At 34.0% G+C, this 21,263-nt stretch overlaps 1 long non-coding RNA gene across 1 annotated transcript in view; it reads right to left on the bottom strand.

Annotated features, from left to right (window-relative positions):
* LOC143226343 (uncharacterized) overlaps positions 1-19,761 on the bottom strand; it is a 60,722-nt gene extending 40,961 nt beyond the window's left edge. The window contains exon 1 of the long non-coding RNA XR_013014555.1: positions 19,606-19,761. This is a non-coding gene — a long non-coding RNA (uncharacterized LOC143226343). The remainder of the gene's footprint in view (positions 1-19,605) is intronic.
* Positions 19,762-21,263: the final 1,502 nt, after the last annotated feature.

Raw genomic sequence — 21,263 nt, 5'->3', positions numbered from 1 at the left:
CTGGCCATGCCAGGCCTGTATCACAATTCTTAATGTTTTTGTTTGTTTTCAAGTACAAACTTTTAGCTCATAGCTTTGTCGTTTCTTGACCAATTTGAGATTTAATTAAAGTTTTAGACTCAAGAGGTCAAACCATTCGATTATTTAAATTTATACCAATTTTACCAACATAAACGTCTTCACAGGACTGGCATGGGACTATATACACACTCAGAACTATTCGAGAGTGAAATATTTTCAATGGTGTTAATTAGATATGAATAACTTTGAATCGTATCTTTCAGACATTTCTCTGAAGCCACAATACTAGAACTGCACTTGACGTTAAGTATTTTCTCTTATAAATGATGGACATCACTGATGGACTTTTCTGTTTACTCTTCCCGAAAAATGTCGTCCTTGACCCTCAGATGCGTGTTCAGATGAAACATTTAGAATTTCTAAATTTGGGATGTTAGTTACACTTAGTATCCTTATAAAGCAAATGAATATGCAACGACTTGGGGCATCAGTATTAAAAGGAATATATGACTGGAAACTTTATCTTCATGAAGTCATACCATACTGGCCTTATTTTAAAATAAACATTTTCCTTTATTATGTTCATACTGTAGTTTGGAGTTTGCGAACGGCTTTTATCTGTGATATATATGTCCGAGAGCTCTTATTTGTTACAAAAAAGCCACGGTTTGTTTACCACGATTGAAGTGTGACTTCTTACAAGTTTATTCCTGGCATGCTTTTGGTTGATAGCTGGAGAATGAAAATGGTATTAGTGCTATTCCCTACAAAGACGCAGGGTTAAGTCATTAGACGCAACATCTATGGATTTAAGTGGCAGTTGACGGTTTAAATGGGAGTTGGAAAATCGTTATCATTGTTCACAAGATGGATTGTATAAAGCCATCATGATGTTGTAGCCTTTTGTTTTTGTCTCACTATTCGCTGACACTATAGCGTTACAATCTTGGAGATAACAGGACCTGTATTTGTACATAGACTCATGATTAACTGACCGAACTGATTTATAAACCTATGCTAGAAAGTCTTAGTCTAGGTTCAAACGCTAAGCCTGTAGCTAATTTGTCTCAAGGTATCAATGCTACACATTAAAATATTTCAGTCCTGATGAAGCTATAAGAAAAAACAATAGATAAATTATGTGTAATATGATTAATTATTTACGTAAGGTAGTTTATTTCATAAGTATATAAATGGAATTTCCAAGAAATTCATTTGGTTAAAAGTTATTGAACTGGGCATATATTAAGGCACAACAGAAATACTTTCCTTAACCTAAAACTTATTTTTCTTATATTTATTAGTTTGTATTCTGAATGTCGCTAGCCGTCCTTAATTTAGCAGTGTAAGACTAGAGGGAAGGCAGCTAGTCATCACCACCCACCGCCAACTCTTGGGCTACTCTTTTACCAACGAATAGTGAGATTGGCTGTAACATAATAACGCCCTTACGGCTGAAAGGGCGGGCATGTTTGATATGACGGGGATACGAATCCACAACCCTCAAATTACGAGTCGAGTGCCTTAACCATCTGAACATGCCGGGTCATGTAACACACGACCATACGAAGTCTGTTAAAAAAATACGCTGACTGACGTCATAAACCAAAATATTTAGAAGTTACAGGTCTGGGACCCCTTCAAAGTACTCTCCTCCCCAACGCACATACTTATCCCAACGGTGTTTCCACTTGTTGAAACAGTCCTGGTACGCTTCTTTTGTAATGTCCTCCAGCTCCTTCGTCGCATTTGCCTTAATCTCGGAAATCGTCTCAAATCTTCTTCCTTTCAAGGGTCTTTTGAGTTTGGGGAACAAGAAAAAACCGCAAGGAGCAAGGTCAGGTGAGTAGGGGGTGGGGAAGAACATTGATCGAGTGTTTGGCCAAAAACTCACGAGTTCTGAGGCACAAATTTCGCAGAAACGCGGTGCATTTTCAATTTTTCGGTCAAAATCTCGTAACAAAATCCAACTGATATCCCACACTCTTCAGCAAGCTCCCTGACAATCAGGCGTCGATTTGCCCGCACCAGGATGTTGATTTTGTCGACGTGTGGGTCGTCAGTTGACGTGGAAGGACGTCCATCTTCAATGGACTGTCGACCATCCTTAAAACGTTCATGCCACTTGAAACATGCCGTACGCTTCATAGCAACATCACCGTAAGCCGTGTTAAGCATAGCAAAAGTTTCAGTCGCAGATTTTCCAAGTTTAACACAAAATTTCACAGCAAGTCGTTGCTCCTTCAGGTCATTCATTCTGAAATCCGCCAAACGAAAAAATCGCACTTCACTTAAAACCGCGTAGCTAATACACAAATGAAGATACCTGCAAGCAGGAAATGGCGTCGTAATCAGCTGATCTGTGCGAACCTAGCGACACCAAGCGAATTCCCCTGGAACCAACTGGAGCCGCGCAATTCAAACAGTCCGCGTATTTTTTGAACAGCCCTCGTATTAGATACTGATCAAACGGGAAGGGTGGAACGTAGAAAGTCGTTTCAAAGGAACTGTGTTTATAACTATGATTTACAAAGCTCTATTCTCGTGCCTTTAATATATTTCAGTGTCTGTTGTATCTAATTGTCATTATTATGCCCTGCTTGCATTTCTTTGTCTCTGTGGATGTTTGTTTTGTAGTTTGGTTACAACTGTTCATTTTGGAATATTTACAGTCTATATATTTTCCTTATCACAAAGTTCCTTATTCGCTGAAGCAAAACATTACTCTATGTAGTGTATTTTACAGTTTTAGTATTTATGCACGCTGATAATGTGTAAAATCAAAAACGTTGATACGATTTGAGATATATTATACAACTAAGAAGTGACTGTTAACCACGCCGAATAAATATTTAATTAAAAATGTTAGATAAATGCTTTTATCACAACAGTAGTTCAAAAAATACATATGCATGTATGTATATGTAAATATATACGAAAAATAAACTAAAACCTAATGCCTTTCACAGGTTTCACAGTAAAGATAAATTATTAGATTGTTTTGTTCGTAAGTATATATAAATGATACATGCTAGAATTTGTTGCTTAATGAGTTTACATGGTGTTTTAACCAGGAATATGTCACACAACATGTACTTTTCCCTCTCAACAATACACATAACTTCCTATTGTTTACTACGATTTAGTGCAATTCATATATGATGAAATGAAGTAATCATTTAAGGAAATACAGTATTGCGTTCAGTTAATATTGCATGTTATCAGGAGAGTGAAATATATTTTAGGTAATTCCACATCAATATTTTGAAACATTCAGAAATAATGCCTGAAGAGATCTAAGGACAAATCTGCCTACAAATAATATTCATAAGAGATAGTCCCTTAATTTCAGATAATTTTATACTATTTTTCATCTATCTGAAAATAGATGAAACATCTATTTAGAATGAACATCTGTAACGAAAATATAGTTGCTGATATCCTCTTAGAAAACCACTCAATTTTAACAGTCGCAGGTATTTATTGTTCACCAATCAAATGCATTGACATAACCCTAATCTAGAACATCTTTTCCCACAGCCAAAATGCAATTGTAATGGGTGATCTGAATAGTAAACATAAGAACTTTGGATGTAAATCCACCAACACAAATGGAAGACACCTATTACAATTCATCGATGATAATAATATAACTCTTATAAGCGACAGTACACCCACGCATACTACCTATGCTACAAATACTAGCAATATCTTAGATATCTGCCTCACCTCCTTTAATATCAGACAAAAGTTAATAAATTTTAATGTGGGAAAAAATGTTGACAGTGATCATCTACCAACATGGTGTGTCTTTGATCTCACCCCCCATAAAGATATTAACTACAGACAAGACAAGTTTGACTACAAAAAATCAAATTGGCAAAAATACAAAAAAGTATTATGTAACATACGACCAAATAATATTAAGCATATAACCAACAACGAAACAGAAATTGATAGTTATAGTCTAATAATCACGGAGTGCCTACTAAAAGCAGCAATGGACACTGTACCAATGGAACAACTTAAAACTATAAATAACGCACGGAAACCAAACAAACATTTAATAACACTGATAAAACAACGAAGACAATTAAAAGACAATTTATCGCAACAAGAGATCAAAAAATTAAAACACATATAAACAGTATCACAAACAGGATCAGAGCAAAAATTAAATTGCTAAAACAAGAAAAATGAGATAACTTTTGCTCCCAACTAAATGAAAAAAACCGATTCTAGAAAGATTTGGTTGCATCTAAAAAGACTCACCAACGAAGCCACTACAAGAAAATACCCAACACAAGAATATAATAACACCTCATCTCGCATCAACAAAGAAAAAGCAGAAGCCTTCAGACGTCAACTACAAAACACTTTCAAAACGCATAATGACCCAGACATGAACAACCATTTTTACAGTACAGTAAACAATCATGTAATAAATAACATAGAATTATATAAACCATATTTTCCAGTCAATATTTATAACAACAACACCAATCACACTATTGACTATAATAATCTACTGCTCACCAAAAAAATCACACTAATAGAACTCAAACAAGCAGTTAATAACTCAAAAAACAAATCACCAGGAAGTGACGGCATACAAACAATTCTCCTCAAAAAAGCAATTTTTAATTTATCTTTTTCGCTACATCTCAGTTTCTTGGAAGCAAGTTAATATATTAATGTTCCATAGAAAAGATAAGCCAGCCAATAAACCAAACAGTTATCGACCAATCAGCCTGACCAGCTGTGTAGGCAAAATAATTGAACGAATAATAAGTAATAGACTCTCCACACTTTTGGAGATAACTTCAAAATTACCTGAGGAACAAAATGGATTTAGAAAATTTAGACAAACGACAGATCATTTAGTTAGGTTAACTGAAACAATAATATATAGCTTTAATAAAAAAGAATGCACTGTTGCCTGCTTCCTTGATATCGAGAAAACATTCGACACTGTATGGCACAACGGTTTCCGGTTACGTATGAATGAAATGGGACTACCGCGGGGAATTATTCGCTGGCTATCCAACCTTTTGGAAAATAGGAAATGTAGAGTGAATGTAAAGGGAACATTCTCGGAGTTCTTCACTCCAGATGCTGGAGTCCCTTAAGGAGGGGTGGTTAGTCCTATTCTCTTCATCATGTGTGTGAATAATATGCCACTTAAAGATTCAAATCGCTGATGATGCAGCAATTTGGAAAAGTGCCCCTACACCAGCAATAGCAGCCACAAACATAAAACTGCAACTAAACAGAATATATGAATACTGCCAAAAATATAGAATCAAGATAAACACAGCAAAAACACAATTAGTGATATTTTCAAAATCAACGAAACATCCAAAAACACAACCATATATTTACCTGAATGGAGTATTTCTCCAGACTGCTACATATGCAAAATTTCTAGGATTAACGTATGACTCTAAACTTACATGGACAAAACATGTAAATAATATAAAAACTAAAATTTGGCAAAGAACAAATTATGCTACGAGTCTAACTGGTAAAAATCATGGAACATCTGAAAACATCTTCAAAATATACAAAACATATATAAGACCTGTAATAGACTATGCAGCTCCTGCATGGATTAACGTGAGTAAAGAACAGTTGCAAACTAAACTACAATCATTACAAAATACACTAATTACGACAGCATATAGAGTGCCAAAAACCATCTTCTCAAAGTTTACGCATAAATATGCAAATACACAAACAATAGCAGATAGACTCCTACATAGTACAATAAAATATTTCGATAGAAATTGGAGAAAAAATGAACTGTTATGTGAACTAGGCAGGTATTGCATATATGATGGAGAGAGTCCTTAACACCTCTCCCCAATTCATTTATATATTAGATCGTTAAGAAAAAATTATGTATACATATTTAAAGAAATAATAATAAATAAAATAAAATATTCATAATAAATAAATAAAACTATACATAATAAATAAATAAAAATATTCATTATAAATAAATAAAAATATACAGAATAAATAAATAAAAATATACAGAATAAATAAATAAAAATATACAGAATAAATAAATAAAAATAAAAATATACAGAATAAATAAATAAAAATAAAAATATATATTATAAATAAAACAAATAATTATACATATAAAAAAATTATATAAATATAACAATAATAATAATTTAGTGCTAAAATAAAACAGACTACCTATGAGTTAGACTTCAGTGAATCTGATGGTGCAATACACAAGGACATTGAAAGGGCCCCATGTATTAATTTTTAATATACTAAACAGTCCACACTAACAATGAAAAAAATTGAGGAAGAGATCAAATGTACCCGACCCTCCTGGGTATACAAAATATATACCCAGACAACGAGAGAGAGAGAGAGATTATGTTTTGGTTACTAAAGCTTCGTATTAGTACTTCTTAGTTAAACGTCTTATTGATTGTCACATTTAACATAAAACGGAAGTTAAATAGTTTGTATTTGGTACACACATATATATATACTGAACAAAGGTATGGAATTTAACCATAAAATTTTAAACAACATTTAATGGAAATCAAATTACAACAACGTTTTATTTTTCAGTTTTAGCGAAATATAAACTTGTGTGACAACTTGATATTGATACAGAGAGCAGTTCTAAGACAGCTTTCAGCCTTTGTGATAGTTTATATAAGTTCGGCCATTTTTTCTGAATGTACCTGCCACTTAGTACTTCACATAATGTTTTATACTTAAAAGGCTGTAATACGAAAAATGCTTATTTATATTGATTATGTCTCATGATTTGGTCGTATCTTTCAGTATAGTGCTAAAAAAGTGTAAGAACTATCTTAAACTTGTAACCAGGGAAGCGTTTACTTGTGCATGCATAAGTTGAATTCCCCAATTACATTTTGAGAATGAATAGTCTCAACAGACCCTTCAGTCGTAGCGTCAGTGATTGATCCATACCAGTGACTAATCAAGAGATTTGCAGTTTTGTAGGCCGATTTATCCAATAATATCTCACAACTATCTACTGTGCCTAAAGTTAATATCGTTTTAGGTGAACTAAAAACTGTTTGCCATGATTTTCAGTCTCTAAAATGTGTCTCAAAAGAACCAATGATGTTAGTTTAACTAAAATGAAATAATTCATTCCTCCTGGATACTGAAGACAGTAACAATGGAAATCAGATATATGGATTTCTTTACGCATGTTAGAGTATGTAGAAGTTTACTTGGTAGTAAAACAATGATGACCTCTAAATTAATTTATTTTACAACGAAATGGAGCTGTCTGACAATATAGCATTTGTCAAATATTTCCTATATATTCAGAAATTCATATATATATAGCATGATTCGCTAAAACTGCTCATGAACTTTAAAAGTTAGAAAGGGATTAATGCACTTTGGATTATAAAATTATGAAATTACTTTGTTGTAGATCGTCGACTAGCCCTAAAACATGGAAATGCAAAACGATTGTTTTACCCAGTGTTGAAAACCTTGTCATTTTATTAAATGTTCTGAACCTCCACACTGTACAGAAATTAAAGACATTGCCACAGCGATAGATTACCAATCATAAGTTATGTGATGATTCTAGTGGCGGATATAACAGATAAACTGTGTTTGAGGAGTTCCAGAAAAGCAGTTGAAAATATAATTTGGATGTTATTTTCCAAGGTAATCTATACCTCTTGCAGATGGAGGATTGTAGTGTGGATAGACGTAATTTGTGTATAAGCTCTCTTGTAAAGTTCTTAGTTCTCTACAGCTCAGATTAGTCCTAGATATAGCTGTTCCTGTAATGAATACTATTAAAGGTAACAACATCTACCATGTAGGCTAGAAATGATCCTTTAGTAAATATATTGACACATTGTATTTCCGATATATTGTGTGATTAATGAATAGCATTATTTGGATTACCTGGACAGAACCACACTTATCAAGGAGCTAAGGTTAAATGACCAGTTATTTACCTAGTTGTGTGTGGCGAACATACATACTTCACTGTACCAACTACAGGCTGGTAATTAGGCGAAATATGCAATATAAACTACGAGGTATATGCTTTCAAAATTTATTAATCTTAGCTGCACCGGTAAAGACAAACATCCACTGTGTATTAAGACGGCATATTATGCAAATTTGCAATGGATGTAATGTATGGCGTACTCTCAACGAAGACGAGCCATAGTGCATACAAGAATAATAGGAATGGCTGAGGCCTGCATTAATCGACGTACGTAAAATTGTGAATTGGCAGTTGGGTAAGATTGTCTTATAGTAAAACAGATATTATGTCAATAGAGTGAAGGAACAAACATTCAAGCATGGAGACAGAATATGGCTTTGGCACGTGTCCATTGGCGCAAAATGAAATGCATTCCTCTTCATCTCGTTCTTCAGCACCTCAATCCATTAAACTGAAATATGAAGCAGTCACATGGTGAATCCTTAGTAACACTGATTTCCCATTCAATTAAGAGCAGTTTCCACAAATAACAGGATACTTAAGAAAACGTATCACTAAGAAAATTGGAGCCACTGATACTGAGTAATAAGAAAGAAAGAAGATTAGGCCCACACAAAAAAGTGAAAAATAAGAGTTATTTAAGGGACGAAAGCAGTCAAAGTAGATTATTGTTATCAACGGCGACTTCTGGTAACAGAATGAGAGTTCCAAATTTTCTATCAAGCTGAGAATGAGAAACACACAATCATTATACACGAAACATAATAATGTAATTTCACCTGCTGTACCTGCTTTACCTAATGTCGGCCCGACATGACCAGGTGGTTAAGGAACTCAACTAGTAATCCGAGGGTCGCGGGCTCGAATCCCCATCTCACCAAACATGCTCACTCTTTCAGCCGTGGGGAATTATAAGGTGTGATCAATCCCACTATTCGTTGGTAAAAGAGTAGCCCAAGAGATGGCAGTGAGTGGTGATGACTAGCTGCTTTTCCTCTAGTCTTACGCCGCTAAATTATGGACGGCTGGCGCAGGTGGCTTTCATGTAGTTTTGTACGAAATTCAAAAACCAAATCAAAGTTACCTAATGTTACTCTTGATCATTCGAAAAGTAAAACAGCAAGGTTTGTCCTTCAGGTATCACAAAATTTATCAATGGCTACTATCACTACCACCATATTCCAACTTTGTATATTAAAGCAATCTTTCTCTCAAAAAAGCACATATGACAATAAAATGCAATGATCCAGGACAATGGTGGCTATTGTGATAAAATATTATCCAGATTTCTTGGACAACTCTTTGTATGCAATCCAAAACACTTATAGGTATGAAAAAAAAAATTAATGGCAAACACGAAATAAATACCTGTTCAAACCAGAAAACGAACAAATGTACATTTTGTACGCCTGCATGTTTCACGTGCAGTATCAAAACTATTCATCACTGGGAAATTTCTAATGCACTGTTTGGACCAGAAAAATAAATGAAGGGGAATGATAAGACAAAGGTCGATAAAAACAATATAAAAATAACTGATACTGAGGAAGGTGCATATGGTATTTTACTGAGGAAGGTGCAGATGGTATTTTTCTGTCTGTCGAAGAGGATTTACACAAAGAAGCACAAGTGTAGGAGTGTCTAACAGTCAAATGATTGGCTGTGATGAAGATGGTGACAACCTAGTTTTTTTATAATTCTATTTGGTTACTGCAACCAATATGAAATGGTATTCTTTGTTGCCTAAGCTATGAAGTGCTGTGTTACAGCAGACTGTGTGTTTACACTACATCATATATGGTAGTTACTAGATGTATTACCTGAGACACTGATATCTGATATTATTGGAAATTATTTCTGGGATTCCAAAGCACCATGCTGAAAGGCTTTTTTGTTTGTTTCTTACTTTCCACAGATAAAGGTATAATTGTGTGATAAACTTAACACCATGTTTAAAAGATTAAAAGAGAAACCACCTGAAAATATTGGTGTGCAATGAAATACTAAATATGTGTAAAATACATGTTAATATGTGAGACCTGTACATGACTTCTACATCTTCAGTGAGGAAGATTTGTTTCTAATCATTGAAAAGATAAATTATCCTGTGATAAATTGGTTCCAGCTATCTTTCACGTTAAAGGTATTTTAATGTTGACAATGGCATTTAGCTTGTGTTAGTCTGATTGTGTTTTGTTGAGTGTTGTACTGGACAGTACGGATATTAATCCGGGTTTGACAAATTATGGCTTAAAAGTTTTAATTTAGCTTATTTCTGCCTGCAATTATTTTAATGCGATTTTGAGAAACTCAAATTAACTTGCACTCACCTATGCTTGAACAAGAAGCATAGCTAACAATGCACAGATGGTAAGAACAGTAACGTAATTTGTGATGAAGCTGCTTATAAGTCATCCAGCAGTGTTTAGCTGCTATAATTACATATGATGGAACACACTATTTATATAAATGCACATGGTGATATACGTATGTTGTCATACACGTTTGGCGTCTCACACTGTCTTTTGCTGATATTACTCACGAATGTATTCATCAGATACATTACTACAAAGAATGGAATTTTCTAGCAGCAAATAAAAAACTAAATAAAGAATTTATTCCAGTACTAAGACAGTGATACATGAATTAAACATGTGGTTACTGCCTTGTGCCATATTACTATCTCTAGAACCGAAATGTTCTCGAGTTATTAATGGGTTCTTTATTTTGACAGATGCAAGTAAAAGTATAGTCTACACTGTATTAACGGGTAAATTTCGTTAATCAAAATTTTAAGTATTATTTGTAATGAATATGTTTAAGTTAACATAGAATCTATCCTTCAACCAGAGACGAGTAGTGATTTTAGGCAGCAGAGCAGTGAGTAGAAAATTCCAGAAATTGTTTCTTGGGGGTATTGCATACACCGTTGGAAAATCCGGAACCTTTGTTATGGCAATCTTTTGCAGTCTGAAATTACAATAACTCAAAGAAACACAATTTCACAGTGGCCACAATACGTTATCAGAAACGATCACACACTTAAAATAATTATTTCTTTTATGATTCTCAAGCTAAATTATGCAACCTTTTTTCAGCACAATCGCAACTTTACTAATAAGTTAATGTACATGGTAATATGAAGATACTTCTTGATTACGTTACAGACTGTTCTGCTACTCATCTTTATGTTCGTGAATTCTCACCTGTTTAAGTCTTGCCACAGCTACAGTATGCCTTTTTTGCAAGTCTCTTTATGGATGACCCTTTTTCACCTAGCTGATCCATATTCCTCTGCTTTAAGATGTCATTAAGTAAAAAGAATACTCCAATCTTAGAAAATGTAAATCTTGAGACATATACTTGCAAATAAATAATTTGACGTTTATCTTTGTGATATTATAATAAGTGTTGGTAATCTACTTAAAAGAATATTTCCTATTTAGCCTTAAGTATACATAAAAGCTAAGCCAGAGGCTTCCTGAAAAATCTATGCGTATGGATCACCTATTAGTTTTTAGCTTTTATATCTAATAAACTCGCTTTGTATCATTTACTAAAAAACTGATAACTTATATAAATACTATAACATGTGATATGACTTGCTTTAATGACCATTTTACTAAAATCTTAGATCAATTTCACCTTTTAATTTATTGACTCCCGTTAAAAATAGGCCAGGCATGGCCAGGTGATTAAGGCGCTCGTCTCATAATCTGAGTTGGCGTTGGGTGGTGATAACTAACTGCCTTTACTCTATAATCTTACATTGCTGTTATCACCAATATGCCAACACTAAAACTTCATACAACTCATCTATGTTTGACAAACAAATAGGCAGAAACATTGGTGATATCACGTAGATAAGGAAAGATTAATTGAACAGTGTTCGAAAAAAAGAAAAAACTTACAAATGTACTAGTTGGAAAGTATTCCAAATAACTCATGTTAGGCAGAGTTTATACGTTATTTTCGTTAAAAGTCTATTATAAACGATTAATTGCATTTTGTTATATTAAGGAATAACAAAACCACTATTCAAAAGTCAGCCTGTTACTATGCCATCTATAAAAGATTGATATATACATATTTCAAGGTCAGTTTGATATGCACTGATAACATTTGGTTAGAACAATGTATACACAGTATATGTACACAATTTGAGTGAAGGTTTAACGTCTCACCACTTGAGCTTGATACAGTATTAAACTTGTCAGGAAAGTCATTATCATGACTGGCCAACATGAATTTCTTTTTACAATTGTTTACAAGGATGAATAATTATTTACACACTGAAATTTAACAAATATGATACGTTCTATGTGCTTTATGTTTCATATTTGAATTAGATAAAATATATCTTATCACAATGTGTAACTTTGATACATTAGAACCGTTTTATCACTGAGTTGTAAATTTTTATTTCCAGACTTTTAAAAATATTAATATGTATGAATTTAACTTCAGTTGGGTATAAAGAGATAGCTGTGACAGGATTAATTATGGAAAAGAAAATACGTAGTGCAGTATTTTATCTCATTGAATTAGGTGTATGTACTTCTATATTAGTTTTTAAGGAACATTGAATATTTTAAAAGAGATGCTCTTTCAAAACATATTTCTATATATACTTTAATACACAGAGAACATCAATAGCTCATTGTGTATCTTATGTAATATGCTTTAATTTAGACATAACTTCCACACAAGTGTCTTTTGGTACCTCAGTGGTAGACCTGACGGCGTGGTTAAAATTCAGTATTTGATCCCCACAGTGACACATCACAAATATATCAATGTGCAACTTTACGCTACAAAATTCAAAGTATCTATACGTGCAACAAATTTTGAATACGTTATGTAAAAACTGAAAATTCTCTTTATATAACTTAACTACCAGGTATATATTTTTAAACATCTAATTCACATTTAATGAGAGCCCGGCATGGCCAGGTGGTTAGAGAGCTCATCTCATAACCTGAGAGTCGTGGATTCGAATTCTCGTCACACAAAACATGCTCACTCTCTCAGTCTTGGGAGGGTTATAATATACTGACCAATCCACTATTCGCTGGTAAAAGAGTTGCCCAAGAGTTGGCGGTGGGTGGTGATGACTAGTTGCCTTTGTTTTAGTCTTACACTGCTAATTTAGGGATAGCTAGCGCAGATAGCCCTCATGTAACTTTGCGCGAAATTAAAAAACAAACAAACATTTAATGAGAAAATCTATAACTAAATAATTTTAAAATATTTCAGAATTTGGGTAATTTACAGGGTTGCTTAATTTACCAATAATTAACAGCATCAAATATATCAAAAAATGTGCTTCATAATTGGTGTATTTTGGTTATAGGGTCCCCTGATCGCTCAATCGTAAGTTATATAAATCGGGTTTCGATATCTGAGTGGGCATAACTCAGATTGTTAATTTTGTAGCTTTGTGCTTAACAGTAATCAAAGAAACAAAGATCAGTACAGTATTTTAGTTTGTGTTGTCTAACAGTAAACAAAGAAACAAAGATCAGTACAGTATTTCAGTTCGTGTTGTATGCGTCTAGATTATTATTCGTATTTTTATCTAGTACAATTTGTGTTTATTTCGAAATTTTCGCGCAAAGCTTCACGACAGCTGCTTGTGTATAATCATCTCTTAATTTTAAACTGATTGATGAAAAGAAAACTAGCCAACCAACAGTACCCACAACCAATTCAGAAATAGTGTTGTGTGGTCCGAATGAGGGAGTTGAAGCTTGGAAATGCAGAAACAGTCACTCCTAGTGCGCTAACCCTTGTTAGAGTATAACTACTTGTTCATCTTTTGAATTTTTCAAAGTTTTTAGGTGAGTGCTTGCCAAAACTGATTTAAGTTTTATCGTACTGTTTTTGAGCTAAATGGACATTTACACGTATGAAAACAAAATAAATGATGAGTACATGATATGAAACAAAGTACTTTATATTATATTCCGATTACAACAATCAACCTGTTCAAAATAAAAACTAAAACTAAACCCGATAATAAATATAGCTAATTATAAATATTGTTCTTACATCCTAAAATACAAAACATTAGCACGCATTGGTTCATAAATTGAGTGTTCTTGCTGCTAGCAGGTTATATAACGAAATTTAGTTTAATACTAATTCCATATATCAATCTTAAAATGCAGAATAGTAGACGTAATAGTAAGAAATTACCAGTAATAATACTAACTGTATTAAGCATTTTAGCCATCATTGTTAATGAAATTGATAACATTAAATAAGGAAAAATTTATTTATGGTTTGAAGTTAAACACAAAGTAAAGCAGTGGGCTCTCTGTGCTCTGTCCACCATGGGTATCAAAAACCGCATTCTGGTGTTATAGGTCTGCAAACATATCGCTGTACCACTGGGGGCACATTTATAGAACACATAAATAATAATTATTTACTTAATTAATATCGTTGATTTAAATGTTTGTTGTTGGTTGTTGTAGAACTTACTTCATCATAAATAATGTTTACACGATCCCTCCTAACAACGTCACCAGTAAAAGCCTATTGAGCAGCTTGTACAGTTTGGCAACTCTGATACACAGGACGAAGTAAAAGTAGCAAATCTTTGGTGCATAATATGAGACACAAGGGGATTAGACGTGATACATAAAAAAATCAAACACATCTAGTAAGGTAAAATGTGTTTCGTACATAACATGCAAAAAAAATGATTTTTGTATTTAAGCACAAAGCCACACAAACTGCTATCTGCGCTCTGCCCATCACGGGTGTCGAAACCCGTTTTCTAGCAGTATAAGTCCGTAGACATACCGCTGTGCCACTGAAGGGCAAGTTGATTTTTAATACACCATTAAATACCTTGTTTCTAAATTAATGTCACTGTATGAAAACACAATATTACATGTTCATTTCGAATAAGAAATAAAAAAGTTAGAAATAGGAATAACTCTGTATGACTACATATTTTAACAATTTAAACATAAATTCCTCCGGGTAAAACATAAAGAAGTTATTTCAAATGCAGTTATTTGTTTTATCATGTTAAATTGTGCTAATCTACACATTCCTTCTGTATTTTTTCTCTACACTGTAAGCCAGGTGGATTTAGGCGTTCGACTCGCAATCCGAGGGTCGCGAGTTCGAATCCCCGTCACACCAAACATGTTCGCCCTTTCAGCTGTGAGGGCATTATGCTTTTACGGTCAATCCCACTTCGTTGGTATGGTAAAAGAGTAGCCCAAGAGTTGGCGGCGGATGGTGATGACTAGCTGCCTTCCCTCTAGTCTTACACTGCTAAATTAGGGACGGCTAGAGCAGATAGCCCTCGTGTAGCTTTGCGCGAAATTCGAAATAAACCAAACCTCTAGAGTGTTTAATATTAATTTCAGTAAGTTTATCTTCCTCTAAGACAGACTTAATAGCATGAAATTATAACTCAAAAATCTGGGGTTGTATTCCCCGATCAGGGAAAATAACCACTTGTGTTAAAATCAACAACGTTCAAGTATCAGAAATACGTAGTTTTACCATTAATCTGTAATTAACAGACCCTTAATAAAATATACGTAGCAAATAAGTAAAACATACAAACTATTAATAAAAAAACTAAGGCAAAATGCAACACTGTAGAAAGTTATGATATTTTCAAAGACATTCTGTAAAACCATATTCATTAATAAATAATAGTTTGTTTCATATAAGAATATCATATCTGTATTATTTTTGTTTCATAGAAGTACTATATGTTGTATTAGTTTTTTCTATAGTTCTATTATATGTTTGCTAATCAATGGTAATTTTTAAAAGAAATGTACATCTACAACTCGATTACAAGTTGACGCATAATTCTAATACCAACTCTTTGTAATGCAGTTGCTCACAGTTTTTCAACGGTATTTTTAATGTCATAAAGTAAATATACTGAAAGAAAGAAAGAGAGGTAGTAAGTACAATATTGCAAGTACTAAACGTCGAGCAATACTGTTATTATTTCAACATTATTTGAAATATTTACTCCGCAGCTATTTTGCAATACAGAAACAGTAGTTACCAAATAACTATGACTTATTTTTAATGTTACTATTCGTAGTAATAATGTTATAGTATCGTGCAAAAACTTCTGTCTACTTACCTATTGTAGAAGGCTATTCAGTTACTTTATGAGATGCGTTTTTTTCGGAGGTAAATATTTCTGTTAAAATGAACATGCTGTATAGAAATAGACAAAGATGGACTCAACTGAAAAACATATGGATTTTTTTGGTTACAACAGCCCTTGTTTTTGGTGAGAAGAGCAAACTTCATATGGGAAGTGCACTAAGAATAACAGAATTATTGTTGCATTCTTATAATACCGTGTTCTCTTCTTCTAGAACAGCATACCTCTTGTACTTTTCTTAGAGGTATTTCCAGTAAAGGCACAATTCTTTTGATATATGTTCCTTTGATTATTTTCATTTCGTGAAAAATGACCGTTTTTGTCCCATCTGATATCCTTCCCCAGTCTCTTTCATCAGTGAATCAGTGAACCCCCAAGAATTTACTTCGTGATACATTTTTCTGATTAAAACGCCTCTCATTATGTGCTTACTCAAAAACAAATTTAAACTCAGTGTAGTAGAAGTGCTTTAAGAAATATTTATTTATAAATTAATAGAAAAAGGAAACAATATCACGCTTTTATAACTCTGATATACTGTAGTGTCATTAATATAATCATCCCAACTGACTTAACTAGCCCTATGTTTACAAATGTAAGTTTAATTTCACTTCATAAAGAAAATTGGAACAAAATTTACGTGTTTCGTAAGAATTTCATTACGTTATGCCCAAACTCCCTTTAACAAATAGTACAAAACGCCTACATTAAAACATAACAACAGTCTACAGCAGAAACTAGTTATGAATGTCAGTTCGTGTTGAATTTAATACAACACCCGTGTTTCCGATAAAATAAGAGTAATAATAGGTCTATAATTTACATATTTTCTATTCTTTAACACATAATATAAGAAAAAGTGCTGTTTCAAGTTCAATCTCAGGCTTAAACCTCTCGATTATTTGAAATATGGTAGAGTTTGTCATTGGCTCAAAAGACAGTTACTATGTCTTTAAAATAACATGAAACAAATTATTGTATTACGTAAATATTTAATACGTAATACACGTATTGTCGCTAAATAATTTTCAAAATTAAAGTATGTTTTAACAAAATCAGGGAAGTATATGTACATATGTGCGTATGCATGTATTGAAAAAATGTTTTTTTCTTTTTCTTTTTGATCTAAAATTCTGAGTATTGGCTGTTTTTAAAACACATCGATTCTAATCGTTTCTGGCATATGAGGTCTTGGCATTCCCCCAGGCTAAAGCAGGATACCACTCCTTACTTTGCAACCAAGATAATGACGCTGTTGTACAAATGCAAGAATAAATAAAAGCTTTTGAGTTTTATAACATAAATGATGTAAAACAAACAGCGAACAAAATTTAAATTACATAATTTGGTCAAACTGCAATCACAGACACCGACAACAACGAAGATGCGTACTAGCAAAGTTCAAAAAAAATATATTTTGGGTATTACTAAATATAGAATGAAATATTCAAGGAATTAGCACTACACTGTGAAGCAATATTTCGTACGTGACATTCGAGCGCTAATTTCTTGCACGAATTCATTTGTTATTCTTTAAATTCAGTACATGTATTGTCTTACTTTACCTTAAGCGTGTTAAGGCGTGCGACTCGTAATCTGAGGGTCGCGGGTTCGCATCCCCGTCGCTCCAAACATGCTCGCCCTTTCAGCCGTGGGGGCGTTATAATGTTACGGTCAATCCCACTATTCGTTGGTAAAAGAGTAGCCCAAGAGTTGGCGGTGGGTGGTGATGACTAGCTGCCTTCCCTCTAGTCTTACACTGCTAAATTAGGGACGGCTAGCGCAGATAGCCCTCGTGCAGCTTTGTGCGAAATTCCAAAACAAACAAACAAACACTACTTTACCTTATTTAGATACGCGGACAAAAGTACATATAGATGAATACATACAACCATCTTCATCTGTATACGAGTCATACCTTTCATTACAAATTTTTTCTGATTTCATAAATTATCTTAATACTATAAAATTTTACAAACCAACTATTTCACTACTAATTTATCCAGAAGTGTTTGCTCTTTCTTTTTTTTTTATAAGTTAGAGTCGTTTCATTCTTGTTGGCTTTTTTCTTTGGGCCCATTGCAAAAGCAATTTGAAAATTGATGCCACAACTGTATATGCATCTGAGCAATCGCAATAAAACGTATTGTTGCTGATTGACTGATGTTACTGATTGCCTCTTGACTTTTTACCATTTCTGTTACCTTAGAATTATGAGTGCAGTTTAAGGCAATATGTACATACTGTAATCACAAATCACGTAAGTATGCGTGAATGTTTTTTACGTTACTCGCTAGCTCCTTGGCAATTCAATGGTTGCTGCGATGCAATGTACGCCAATGAGTGCCGATGAGAGTTTACATCCAGTTAATTCACTTTTGAAAAGGTCCAACAGGCCTACTCATCATTAGCGAGATGAGCGTGGAGATACGACATTATTTTGCAAAATTAAAGTAGCTGGCTTTAGTTCACCTGATTTAGTCATAAATAAGAATTTGTATGTTTGTAGTTAAGCACAAAACTACATAACGGACTATCTGTGCTCTGCCCACAACGGATATTGCAACAAGGTTTCTAGCGTTGTAAGTCCATAGACAGATCGCTGCGCCATTGTTGAGCAAGAAATAAGGAATTATATGTTATCAAACGGTAACTGCTCTACAAGTTATCCCTCATTAACAAAACAAAAAGTCCCCCGCTAGTAAGCGTTACGTTTATGGATTTGCAACGCTAAAATCAGGGGTTCGATTCTCCTCGGTGAGCTCAGCGGATAGCCCAAAATGGCTTTGCTGTAAGAAAACACATACTCATATGATTATTTTTAACTATATAACTCTTCAAGTTATTTTATTTCAATGGATATGTGCGTAAAACCATAAAGACCAGAAGTAATTATAATATACAATAAAACAGGAGCTCTCCATATTTTGTGTCGTAGTTCCCAGGTGAATCGGTTGTATATTTACAGGCTCACAAGTAAAAAAGTATAGAACACTAATTTTCTATATGCTTTTGTCACATAGGCAGCTAGCTTTATATTTGGGTCATGAAGTTCCATATTGTTTGTTTGTTTTGAAATTTTGCGCAAAGCTATGCAAGGGCAATCTGCGCTAGCTGTCCCTAATTTAGCAGTGTAAAACTAGAGGGAAGGCAGCCTGTCATCACCACCCATCGCCAACTCTTGGGCTACTCTTTTACCAACTAGAACGTTAACAATATAGAAAATCATAGTTTTGATTAAATAATATTTTTTTATCTAAAACTCTTCATGTTTTTAATAATACTTAACGCAGAAAAAGCAAATTGCAAAGAATAGTGTAATATTCAAGTATACTGATGTCTAATAGAAAATGTTCCATAAAAATCATGTTGAGCGCGAAGAATGAGTTGATCTCGCACTGTCCTTATTTATCAAAAACAAGATATATACCCTGTCTAAACTTACCGTGCTTTGTGTGTTTCATCTGGGATCTCGCTGCAGAAATCAACAATAGCGAAAACCAAAAGCAATTAATAGAACTCAAAATAAAACCTTAAAAAAAATGGTTGATTTTAAGGGGCAGTTGAATTCTTCCCACAAATATTCAGCTTGAGCGGAACATCTGTGTACTTAAGAGGAACCACAAGACCTGCCGAGCGATGCTAGATAATCCCATTATTCTGAACGGGGTAGGTACGCTCAGAGCAAGCTGCTTAAAGGCGTTCGACTCGTAACCTGAGGGTCACGAGTTCGAATCCCTGTCGCACCAGACATGCTCGCCCTTTCAGCCGTGGGGGCGTTATTATGTTACGATCAATCCCATTATTCGTTGGTAAAAGAGTAGCCCAAGAGTTGGCAGTGGGTGGTGATGACTAGTTGCCTTCCCTCTAGTCTTACACTGACAAATTAGAGACGGCTAGCGCAGATAGCCCTTGAGTAGCTTTGTGCAAAATTTAAACAAACAAAGCTGCTTAAAGTTTACAAAATATAAATAAAAAAAGGTAGTTTGTTATTTTTAGTCGTCCGTGTGGAAGAGATGCCATCAAAACTTCAAAATGTTCGAAATTTTAATGTGTTCCGGAAAATAGGCAGGAAGTATAAACGTTGTTAAAGTCTACATAAAATCACTGATCATGTAATTGTTTCCCGAAAGCTAGTCCCCCACTGGCAAAGCGCTATGTCTGCAGACTCACATTGCAATAAACTAGATTTCGATACCCGTGGTGAGCATAGCGCAGATAACCAGTTGTGTAGTTTTTATCTTAATTTCAAATAATCAATCAATCAATAGTCAATTCGAAAGCTATTACAGGGTCTTTACGATATAATATCTGCTTTGATGGAGAGTTTTAAGCATGTTGCTTTGTCTATTTCTGAAAGCATGACTCTGTGATGACAGGTTAAGATCTTGCCTCTTTTGCACCTTAAGTTGTTAAAAGTGTTTTTATCTGAAGAACGTATCAGTTATCAACTGTGAATTAATTGTTTGTGTCTCGATATAATGCATATACTCCCCGAAAGATCATTAAGGTGTCAGCTTGCCCAGGATTGTTTTCTTCAAAGCATAATTTGCTGTTAATCCTAACATTATTAGAATAGTGATATAGTTTTAAGGGAGAGAAATCGCTTTATGTAGGTTTGTTTAATGATTATAACAGCCCTAGTTCGGTTCTGGATTAGATCTTTTCCATGACGTAGTGATGGTCAGTCCCACTACTCATTTGTAAAAAGAGTAGCCTAAGGGTTGGCAGTTGGTGGTGATGACTAGCTACCTTCAGTCTTGTCTTTCATTTCTAGATCAGGGAGCGTAGATAGTCCTCTTATAGCCTTGCACAAAATTCAAAGCAAAACTAAACTAAATATTCACTAATGCCCGTAGACTTACATCTCCAATTATCTCCTTTAATGCGAAATCTTCATGTAACTTTTCTCCAATGTCACCAATACCAAACCAAATCTTCACTAATACCCGTAGACTTAATCACCAATTATCTCCTTTAATGCAAAATCGTCATGTAACTTCTCTCCAATGTCATCAATACTTAGAATTCGTGATATACATGAATCACCTTAAACATCATGTCCAGTATGCATTGGTAGGAAGCTTTTATAGATACAACACT

This window comes from Tachypleus tridentatus, chromosome 1, assembly GCF_004210375.1.
Source record: "Tachypleus tridentatus isolate NWPU-2018 chromosome 1, ASM421037v1, whole genome shotgun sequence".
Classification (NCBI taxonomy): domain Eukaryota; kingdom Metazoa; phylum Arthropoda; class Merostomata; order Xiphosura; family Limulidae; genus Tachypleus; species Tachypleus tridentatus.
This window is presented reverse-complemented; position numbering and strand designations above follow the sequence as displayed.